Below are 11,453 nucleotides of genomic sequence, written 5' to 3'. Positions count from 1 at the left end.
TATTGATGTAAATCCCCAAGAATCGTGGGATATTGTTTAGTCAGTTGTGTGTTTCCTGATCTTTGGGAAACGTTTCCTTGTATATCTGATTATTGGCATTTAAGGCCATTTATTTTTATTCACAAAGGAGTAACTACCCAAAATATGTGGGATAGTATTCTGCATCCTTCTCTATAAATAGAGAAGTCATGCACCATTGTAAAGGACCGAATTTCTGATTCTTGAGAGAAAACTCTGGAGAATTCACGCTAAAGAATTGTTCAGAGATAATCTTGAGATTAATAACAGAGACTCGTGGACTAGGCAGATTTAACTGCTGAACCACGTAAAAATCGTGTGTCTGATTCGTTTGTTTGTTTTAACCATTGTCTTTAATTGTTTGCGTGCTCTCTTCTTTTATCTGTTGACGAAAAACGGCGTCAACAAAAACAGTGTCAACAACATACATGCAGTAATAAGTTTTCTTGCTGAGCCTTGGCTCACGGGTGCTATGTGGTGCAGGTAAAGGGAAAGAAAAGCTCACCCAGCCTTGAGTAGAGAGCTTAGGTGGCGATGTGTACATATGCGGCCGCTTGACCACCATGGCCAAGGTGTTTCTTAGAGGAACTAGGGGTTAACCCTATTTTTTCCGCTTAGGTCAGCGGGTTGTAATTTTTACACTATAATGACCATTTTTTATTGTAAATAACTTTGTAAACACTTTTATGGGCCCATGTACAGTTTTATGTTTCAAATCAAATTTATCCATTCCTTTTGATTTTTTTACCTTAGCCTATTAATAACACCTAGATGCACGTTTATAACCAAATGACTCGTGTAGCGAGTTAAGCACTATTTAAAGTTCATAGTAACGGTATTGGAGTAACCAGGGCGTTACATTACTAGAACTCCCCGAGGTTACTGAATAAGTATGGTGGATCACAAGTTAAATATTTTCGACCAAACAACCTTTAAGTAGAGTGAAATTGCTTATTTTAACAAAACAAGCTTGGTTTTCTTATAGTAATAAGTTCAACAATGTAATAGTGCAAAGGTATATGCTCGAAATGTTCCCAGACCGATTGTGAAGGTTGCCAAGGTACCGCTTTAGACCCACACTTGTCTAGACAGAACTCCCTGGGTTTCCCAGGTAAGTGTGGGGGGTAACGCTATCACAAACCTTATTTAACAACCAATCTTTATAGGACAGAACAATGTTGGTTTCTACCATTTGTAATATTACACAATTGTTCCAAATACTAAGCGTTTTATGATCGAAATTTTATGAACAATTTTATGCAATTTTATCTTTGTTTTTTTTTTGTTTTTGGAAAACCTAAATTATAAGGAAAACTAAGGCAAAGAAAAAGAAAAGCCTAAACTAAGGAATCTAAAACAACAAAATAATCAACACAAAAATAAAATAAAGAAAAGAAAATTGAAGTGAAGATAAAATAGCAACCTTAATCTTTTTTTTAAAAAATATTTATTAAACTAAAAAAATAGAAAATAAATTAAAAAAGAGAAATAGAGTAAGAATTAACTAAAAAGAAAAAAATTATATATATTTATATAATTCTCTTTTTGTAACCAAAAGAAAGGAAAAGAAAATAAAAAAATATTTTTTTTTTTACGTTTTTTTTTCTCTACTTTTTTTTTGTTTATATATATATTATTTTTTTTTTCCGAAAAAATAAAAGGAAGAAAGAAAAAAAAAGAATATATATATAAATAACTAAAAAAAAATTGTTTTGATTTTTTTAATAATAATCAAATTAACTAAAAATTAGTAAATAAAAAGAATACAACCCACAAATATAAGAACACTATGCTAACACAATATTCATACTAACAAAAATACAAATAAAGTTACAAATATTTTGGGAAAAATTTCACTAAATTTTTTTAAAACTACCTACCTGGAAACGACGCCAGAATTTTTTTAACGCCCAAAATGTGACAACCACTAAGTGATAGTTGTAGTAAAATTGGGCAGTCGATCCACAAGGAGGTAACCTAAAACCAAAGGATTAGTAGAAAATAACACAAAAAGTTAGTAACATGAAATAAATAAAAATGGAAATGAAAAGAGATTTGAGATTTTGGTGTTGTCTTTTTGATAAAATGATAAAATGAGACAAGTGAAATAAAAGTAGGGTGTAATCAAGAGTTTGAGAAATAGAAAGGTTTTAATAATCATCCATATGCTTGTTTTGTTAGTTAGTTACTTGATTTACAAAAATACACAAGTAAATAGTTCACATCCCAACATTTACTTGGAAAATCTAACATTAAAGTCCATATTCTTTTCTAACAAAAGTTCATTTGAGTTATAAAGTTCTTTACTTTACGAGCATAATGTTAATCTTATGAAAAATCTAAAAATGACAAAATACCCAAGGGCAATAATACAATAGAAGATTTAGACATAAAATTATGTATCGATATTACTTTTACTAATTAGAAGCACATAGAAAGAGCATGACTAATCCTGTATACTATTAGCACAAGTAAATAGAGATGATGATAAACGAACATAAATAACTCAAATACATTATATTAAGAATATAATAAATCAAAGTAGCAAAATAAAATCACTAGCATATGGAATCATCATTAACCTTCCGATGAAGATTAGGTCATTATGCTCATGATTCTCACAAAATTCTAAGAAGAAAATATGAGAAGAAAGTGAGTAGAAATTTGGCTATAATTTCTTTACTCTCAAAATTACATACAAAATGTGAAAGAATAGTCCCTATTTATAGAATGATGATGGACCCAAAACGGGTATGTTTTAAAAATTTATACTCGCAAGCGCACGAATCGTATATGGAATATAATGTTCGTGTAAGCACGAGATCGACCCCAAAGGAGTTGTCTAAAATAAAAATAAAAAACTATTTTAAATCAAAAGTAATAAATTCTAACCTAGCTCCAAAGATTGATGAGTTTTAATATTATGAACATAAAATAAAAGATTGAAAAATAAAGCTATTTGAGAGAATAAAAATAAACCAATAATAATTTGAAAATAAGTGTTAAAAGAAAAGATAATTAAGATACTAGAATCCACAAAATGTAAGTTTAATAATATTTATTAGTATATTGATTCCCAAGTTTTAGTGATAGTTAAAATAATTTAAACTATCATTTTCTAAATAGATTTATAATTTTAAGCACAAATTACTTCTAGAAAGACAGGATTTTTCTTCACTTTTCAAAATTATAATTTCAAAGCATTTAGTGTAAATCAATCTAATGAAATAACAAATAAATCAATGAACATTATTTATAAGGCAAAACATAATATTTTTGTTATAACCATGGATGTGTACAATTTAATGACACATCTTACACAAAGAATATTATGTTTTTGCAAAATGAAGAACAAAGTGCATATTATCTAACAATCCAAAATATGAGATATTAAAGATTAAAGACATATATGAAGAAGAAAAATCCATAAACTTGTTGCATTACAAGGGAAATCAACATACGACATAAATATTATCTAGTTACAAGTTGCTTCATCATGATCTTAATAATCTTATGAAAAAGATTAGAAGCACATAACTAGAATAGAAATTACAAAATAAATGACATACATACTTGCAAATGCTCTTGAAAAAAAACCCAAAATGGAAGAGAGGATGGTTGAGAGAAAATGGAAGAAAAGAAGATAGTAACCAAAAATTAAGCACCCTAAAATGGTCTTGAAATTCCATATTTATAGCCAAAATGAGATTTTTAAAATAATCAATTTAAATTAATTAAATTGATTAGATTAATTAAATAAAATAAATATGGTATGTAGAGGTAAATTATAGGGTGTAATGATGATGTTGTGGTGAAAATGTGTAGAAAAATGGGTAAAAAGTTGGCATTTTGGACATAGGGGACAAAGGGTACACTTGGACAATTTTATGGGCTCAAGAAGGGTGGTGTACGGCTGGGCAAGGTGGCTGGCAAAATGGGTTGCGAGCTGAACAACGCTGGGCCGAATGGAGGCAAGGGCAGCAGCTGGTGGCTGGTGGGCCGGGTTTAGGCGTGGGCCCATGGGGGCTGGCTTGCAGGCGTGTGGTCTTCAGGGGGTGCTGAAGGAAGCAAACATCTGGGGCGTGAGGTGGCAGCTGCAGACTTGGTGCTTCGGCTGGGGCATGTGAAGGGCGAATGGTGAGAAAATTTGGGACAGGTGGCGGCTGGATGGAGGGCACGTGGGACTGCTGAAGAGGTGGTGATGCTGAAGCTTGATGAGGTTGGGCCTAATCTGGGCATGGGCCTGCTGAAGTGAGATGGCCTTGTGCCAAATTTTGCTATTTCCTCTTCACAAATGCCATAATTTATTTGCTTTTTCCACAAAAATGCCACTTTTATTTCGTTTTCTCTTTTTTTTTCAAGCATAAAAAATTACAAAATACATCCTACAAAATAAGTAAATATTAAATTAGAATTAAAATTTTCAATTATAAAATAACTCATATTAAGTCCATGAAAATACTAATTGAAATTTAATTTACTTTGACAATTAAGTTCAATAAAATCACATTTTTTAACTTATAATCTAACAACACAAATTTCAAATAATTAACTACAACATATTATAATAAAATATCTATAAAAACATATAAAAATCTAGAAAACTACAATAAGACTAATAAATTAAAAATTACATAAAAACTTAATAAGTTAATTAAAAACTCAAGAACTAAGCAACAATTATCATATAAAATATGGTAAAATAACTCTATTTTGTAGAGTTATCACACCCCCAAACTTAAAGTTTTGCAAGTCCTCAAGCAATAGAAAAATTAAAACATACATTTTTTTTATTGGTGATATAAAAAGGATTTCTAAAAAATTGCACAATGAAAATAATTCTAAAAAATTATTATGAATAAAAGTTAAGCATATGTAATTAATTAAATTGTCAATTTTGCTTTTAGAAAATAGGTTTTCATTAAAATTATTTTTTACTTAAACTTATAGGAAATAAGAGTGTTCTTGTTATGAAAAATGTAATTTTTGTTACAAGCAAAATTGACCCTATAATTAAAAACAAAGCTCAAGAATTATTCATATTTTTAAGAGAACTAAACTCAAACTCAATCAAGATTTTTATCATTGAAAATGAAAAATATCACAATTTTTTTTTTGAATTTTTATGAAAATGAACAAATTAAAAAAAAAATTAACAAAACAACAACATATATATATAATTTTTTTTTCAAACAAACATAAATAAAACACAAAAATTAACACAAAACATAAAAATTAAAAACAACGCAAAGCATAAACACAATAAATCATACTCTCCTTAATGATAATAACCATATAAACTCGATACCCCCAAACTTAATTTAAGTATTGTCCTCAATGTGCCAAAATATAAATATAAATATAAATATAAATATAAATTAAAATTGACAAGAGTTTAGAGTTTAGAATGGTCGTACCTCGATATGGTGCACCGCTAAGAGAGTAAAAGATACAACAAACAAAAATTAAATCGCACATAAAACAAACAAAACAAATAAAACACAAGTTATCAATATCAAATAGGAATCAAAGTGCATGGTAAACAGGGTCCTCAAGGAGAATCTCATCCACTTCATCGGTTTTCAATTATAAAAATGGTTTTAATTTTTGTCCATTAACTTTAAATATATCACCATTTTTAGGATTTTCAATTTCAATAGCTCCATGTGGAAAAAGAATACGAACAATGTAAGGACCGAACCACCTAGAGCGTAACTTTCCCGGGAATAAATTTAAACGAAAGTTGTATAAAAGGACTTTCTGACCTGGAGAAAAATAATTTCTCAAAATATTTTTGTCATGGTAAAATTTCATGCGATCCTTATACTTTTTTGAATAGTCATATGCATCATTCCTAATTTCGTCTAGTTCATTTAGTTGAAGCTTTCGTTTCTCACCTGCCTTGTCTAAAGAAAAGTTTAATAGCTTAATTGCCCAAAAGGCTCTATGTTCTACCTCAACAGGTAAATGGCACGCCTTCCCATACACAAGTCTGTAGGGTGACATGCCAATGGGTGTTTTGTACGCGGTACGATACACCCATAATGCATCAGTGAGTCTTAAGGACCAATCTTTCCTAGTTGGATTCACAATTTTTTCTAAAATGTGCTTAACTTCCCTATTAGACACTTCAACTTGACCACTAGTTTGTGGGTGATATGGTGTTGAGACTTTATGCGTAATGTCATATTGTTTCATCAAATGTTCAAATGGCTTATTACAAAAGTGTGTATCGTTATCACTAATGAAAGCACGTGGTGAACCAAAACGGGAAAATATATTTTCTTTCAAAAACTGAAGCACAACTTTGTGGTCATTAGTGTGGCATGCAATAACTTCAACCCATTTAGACACATAATCAACTCCAACAAGAATATAAAAATTACCAAAAGAGTTAGGAAGTGGTCCCATAAAATCAATGTCCCAAACATCAAATATGTCAATAAGAAGAATAGGATTTAAATGCATCATGTTTCTTTTAGTTAAACTTCCTAACTTTTGGCAACATTCACAAGCTTTACAATAAACATATGTATCATGAAAGATAGTAGGCCAATAAAAACCACATTCTAAAATTTTAGCAGTTGTTTTCTTACCACTAAAATGTCCTCCACATGCATGATCATGACAAAAAGATATGATTTTAGATTGGTCACAATTTGGAATGCATCTTCTAATTATTTGATCAGGGCAGTACTTAAACAAGTAAGGATCATCCCAAATAAAAATTTTCACCTCAGAATAAAATTTAGATTTATCATGCTTAGACCAATGAGATGGTATTTCTTTAGTGACCAAATACTTAACAATATCAGCATACCAAGGCAAGGAAGAAACATGCATCAATTGTTCATCAGGAAAAGTTTCAGTGATAGGAGTGGAGTCATGTATAGTTTCAACAACTAGTCTAGACAAATGATCAGCAACAACATTTTCAGATCCTTTTTTATCACGTATTTCTACGTCAAATTCTTGTAAAAGCAGGATCCAACGGATCAAATGAGACTTAGCATCTTTTTTCGATAAGATATATTTTAATGCAGCATGATCAGAGTATACAATAATTTTAGATCCTAATAGATAAGACCTAAATTTCTCCAATGCAAAAACAATAGCAAGCAATTCTTTTTCGGTTGTGGAATAATTTAATTGAGCATCATTCAAAGTTTTGCTAGCATAGTAAATTACATGAGGTATTTTTCAAGTCTTTGTCCTAAGACAGCACCTATAGCATAATCAGAAGCATCACACATTATTTCAAAAGGTATTTTCCAATCAGGAGGTCGACTAATGGGTGCAGTAGTCAACAAATATTTAATTTTTCAAAGGCAACATGGCAATCATTATTAAAGACAAAAGCATTTTCTTTTCCAAGTAAATGGCATAAAGGCCGAGAAATTTTGCTAAAGTCTTTTATAAATCTTCTATAAAAACCAGCATGGCCTAAGAATGATCTAATTTCTTTCACAGTTTTAGGTGGGGGAAGTTTTGAAATAAGATCAACTTTTGCTTTATCAACTTCTATTCCCTCAGATGAGATTACATGACCTAAAAAAATTCCTTTTTTAACCATAAAATGACATTTTTCCCAGTTAAGCACCAGGTTTTTCTCTTTGCAATGAATTAAAACAAGTGAAAGATGGTGCAAACATTCATCAAAAGAGGAACCAAACACAGAAAAAATCGAAATCATGTCGCAGGTGCATTGCATAATCCAAAATGCATGCGACGATAGGCAAAAGTCCCAAAAAGGCATGTAAATGTAGTCTTTTCTTGATCTTCTGGGGCAATGGGGATTTGGTTATATCCCGAATACCCATCAAGAAAGCAATAATATGCATGATCAGCTAATCGTTCAAGCATTTGATCAATAAAAGGTAATGGAAAATGGTCTTTTCTAGTAACATTATTCAGCTTTCTATAGTCTATGCACACTCGCCACCCCGTTTGTACTCTAGTAGGGATTAATTCATTTTTCTCATTTTCAACAACTGTGATCCCAGACTTCTTAGGCACAACTTGAACTGGACTAACCCATTGACTATCAGAAATAGGGTAAATGATACCTATGTCTAACAATTTTATGACCTCTTCTCTAACTACTTCTTTCATATTTGGATTTAACCTTCTTTGACATTCCCGAGAGGTTTTAGCATTCTCTTCTAGATGGATTCTATGCATACATATGGATGGGCTAATTCCTTTAATGTCTCCAATGTTCCAACCTATGGCTTCTTTATGTTTTCTAAGGACATCTAACAATTTACCTTCTTATTTTTTATCTAAAGCGGATGCTATGATAACAGGTAAGGTTTCAGACTCTCCTAGAAAAGCATATTTTAAATTTTCTGCCAAAGGTTTAAGGTCTAACTTTGGAGGCTCAGAAATTGATAGAACATGATCTAAGGGTGAAAAAGGTTCAACTTTGGTTTCATTTAAGGGTATAGGCTCTACCAAAGAATTCACATCATCATTAGAGTCGTCAACATGCAAGTTTATACCAAAGTATTTTTCACAAAAATCAAGTAAGTCATTTCCATCATCTTCACAAATGCTATCTATCATGTTAACTCCATGCACTTCCTCACACTTAATAGATTTAACAACATTAAATACATTCAATTCAACAGTCATATTTCCAAAAGATAATTTTAAAACACCATTACGACAATTTATGATTGCATTAGATGTAGCTAAGAATGGTCTACCTAAAATGCTAGGAATTTGAGTATGCATGTTTTCTACAGGTTGAGTATCAAGAACAATGAAGTCAACAGGAAAATAAAATTTATCAACTTTTATCAAAACATCCTCTATAATGCCTCTAGGAATTTTCACAGAACGATCGGCTAATTGAAGAGTTATAGAGGTAGGTTTTAGCTCACAAAGACCAAGTTACTTATAAACAGAATAAGGCAATAAATTCACACTAGCACCCAAACCAAGTAAAGCTTTGTTAATAAAATGATCGCCAATAATGCATGAAATTGTGGGACACCCAAGATCTTTATATTTAACAAGACTCTTATATTGAATAATGGAACTAGCTTGTTCAGTTAAAAATGCCTTTTTAGGAACATTAGTGTTTCTTTTAACAGTTCAAAGATCCTTTAAAAATTTAGAGTAGGCAGGAATTTGTTTAATGGCGTCTAAGAAAGGGATATTGATACTAACTTGTTTAAAAACTTCTAAGATGTCATTATATTGGCCGCCTTTTTTAATTGGAAGTAATCTTTGTGGAAATGAGGCTTTTGGAATGAAAGGATGGATTGGAGTTTCCTTGTTTGAAAAGTCACTGGCATTAGAACTAGAAGGCTGACTCTTTTCTTTTTCTTTTTCTTTTTCAACCTCGAGTATGTAATTGGGTTTGGCAATGTTCTTTCCGGACCTAAGAGTTGAAATTGATTTGACTTCTCCATTATGACTAGATTTTCCTATCTCATATTGACCTTTTGGATTAGGGATAGGTTGACTAGGGAATGTTCATTTTTCTCTATCAGCTAAAGCAGTGGCGAGTTGTCTTACTTGTGTCTTGAGTTTGGTAATTGATTGAGATTGATTTTGTAGGATTTGTTGAGTGGATTGCATAAATTGTTGTAAAATATCTTCTAAGGAAGGTTTCCTTTGTTGAGGATATGGTTGATTTTGTGGGGCATGAGTTTGGTTTTGTGTGTTGTATTGGTGCCCTTGATTCATTTGGGGTTGGTTTTGTCTCCATGAAAAGTTTGGATGGTTTCTCCAATTTGGATTGTAGGTGGATGGAAATGGGCTATCATTTGGTTTCCCATAAGAATGAAGAGCATTGGCCTCCTCAGAAAAGGCTTCTTGGTAGGAAGGACATGATTGGGCATTATGGCAAGGACTAGAACATATAGAACAAACATCTTTTCTTGGTTGTATTGGAGAGTTTATAGTTTGGCTTATGGCTAAAGCTTCTACTTTTCTCGCTAATTTGTCTAAGGATGCTCTTAAGTCTAATTCTTTTTTTACTTCATACCTTCCTCCTCTTTTTGATGAATTAGTTGACCTAGACCTAGGATCAAAATAATTCCATTGTTGTGAATTGACAGATAAATCTTCAAGGGCGTCCCATGCCTCTTGTCCTTGAAATTTTAAAAAATTCCCAGTATGCATAGATTGAATCATTTGACGATTAAAGGGAGTCAAACCATCATAAAAATATTTTACAAGTCTCTATTTTTCAAAACCATGATGAGGACATTTTAATAATAAATCTTTAAATCTTTCCCAACATTCATAAAACTCTTCATTATCTTTTTGAAAAAACTCGGAGATTTCTCTCCTTAGACTATTAGTTTTAGACATAGGAAAAAATTTCAGTAATAATTTATTATAAAGTTGATCCCATGTAGTTATAGACCCTGTTGGAAGGGAATTTAACCAAGCTTTTGATTTGTCCTTTAATGAAAAAGGAAACAATCTTAGTTTGACTGACTCATCAGAAAATTTTTGAAATTTAAATGTTGAGCAAATTTCTAAGAAATCTTTGACATGCATGTAAAGATCTTCTCTATCTAACCCATAAAAAGATGGCAACAATTGAATGATTGCTGGTTTAAGCTCAAAATGAGTAGCTGAAGTTGTAGGTAAAACAATGCATGAAGGAGTATTAGATGAAATAGGTGCAAAATATTCAAGCAAAGTTTTTTCAGGCACAACATTTTCATCAACAAGATTAGCAATAGGTTCCATGATGCTCAAAATTTTACTAACACTTTCAATTTCAAACAAAGATAAACGTCTTTTTACTCATTGCTTTTTTAGAGTTACGCTCCCAATGATGCATACAATTTTCACAAACAAGGCAACAAGGATAATCTCAAACAAGCAATTTTCTGATGTGGAAGATCAGTTAAAACCGCAACCACAGAGCATATTTAGAATTTTTAGAGATTTCACAACAATATAATTCTTATGGTTTACTTGTCCCCAGGCCTATTTGATTCCACTTTACTCGCGCACTACTAACAACTCCCCGAGGTTAATTAGTAGAGGCGGATTGGGAATTTTGTTCAAATTTCCTTTAAGCAAAAATTGCTTATGGTGAAAGGACAAGATTTAAGTTTTTTTTTTTCAAGTATTTTTCACAATTATAGGATAATATGGTAAAAGGTAAAGAAAAATAAGGCAAAATTAAATATTATAAAAGACACTTTTAACAATTTTTTTTCCAAGTATTTTTCACAATATTACACTAAAATATTATAAAAGACAAAGAAAAAATGAGGCAAAAATTAAATAAGACTAAAATTTAGGCAAGAGTAGGGAGGCATAGCATGCCATCAACCATAACAAAATTAAGGTAAAAATTAGGAGGCACAAGTGCCATCAACTAAAACATAAGATAAAAGACTAGGAGGCAAAATTGCCATCAACTAGCTAGGAGGCAAAATTACCATCAACTAGTAATTTGC

General features: G+C 31.2%; 1 non-coding gene across 1 annotated transcript; it reads left to right on the top strand.

Moving 5' to 3' along the window:
• Positions 1-10,222: 10,222 nt before the first annotated feature.
• On the top strand, positions 10,223-10,329 carry LOC133813462 (small nucleolar RNA R71). Its single transcript, XR_009884472.1, has one exon. It is a non-coding gene; the product is annotated as a small nucleolar RNA R71 (small nucleolar RNA).
• The last annotated feature ends 1,124 nt before the right edge of the window (positions 10,330-11,453 follow it).

The sequence above is a fragment of the Humulus lupulus genome, chromosome 1 (genome assembly GCF_963169125.1).
Source record: "Humulus lupulus chromosome 1, drHumLupu1.1, whole genome shotgun sequence".
Lineage (NCBI taxonomy): Eukaryota > Viridiplantae > Streptophyta > Magnoliopsida > Rosales > Cannabaceae > Humulus > Humulus lupulus.
Note: the sequence above shows the minus strand (reverse complement) of the source record. Positions and strands in the feature narration are given on the sequence as shown.